The sequence below is a fragment of the Anneissia japonica genome, unplaced genomic scaffold (assembly GCF_011630105.1).
Source record: "Anneissia japonica isolate Jap-2015-1 unplaced genomic scaffold, ASM1163010v1 scaffold5_len213053_cov157, whole genome shotgun sequence".
In the NCBI taxonomy this organism is placed as follows: domain Eukaryota; kingdom Metazoa; phylum Echinodermata; class Crinoidea; order Comatulida; family Comatulidae; genus Anneissia; species Anneissia japonica.
Genome location: NW_022740246.1, coordinates 44,916 through 45,653, shown reverse-complemented (window position 1 = coordinate 45,653; position 738 = coordinate 44,916).

Below are 738 nucleotides of genomic sequence, written 5' to 3'. Positions count from 1 at the left end.
GTGTGTGTGTGTGTGTGTGCGCGCGCACACACAGTAGAGCCCCTCCTGTGGGACACCCCTATTAAGGGGACGGGGACACTTTTTGTATGTGCCAAATGGTCTAACAAAATATATTTTAACCCCCATTTAAGGGACACTTATTTTTCTTTTATTGTATCAAATCAACTAAATTAGTCTCAAAAAGAGAAACATAATTATTCAATTTTATATTTTGACCTTTTGAGTGTTAAATCAAAATTTTACTTAATCTTTAGAATAAACATTGGTATTATAGACCTACTGCATTTTACTTCGTATAAACACAATCTTGTAAATTTGGACCAATAACCATATGAGGATTTCTTGTTTCGTGTCTTTTTATATGGGATTATAATCTATACCTTACAGCCTGCACCCTGATTCATAAGTCTGTCTCTTATACACATCTAGATGTGTATAAGAGACCAAAATACATGCTCTCTATGCGCAGAACAAGAAAAAATAAGAAAGAAACAAAGCTATCCTAGGCTACACAGAAACTAAAAGTCAGAAGAGACAGACTATTATTATTATTATTATTATTATTATTATTATTATTATTATTATTATTACTATTATTATTATTATTATGAATCATACGTATCCATTATGCCTACAGCACAGCGATGGTACACTTTCAATATTTCAATTGAAAAATTAACTAGCCAATCATATGCTCCAGATTTTGCTGCTGAAATTTCCAAGTTCTATAAAAGACCG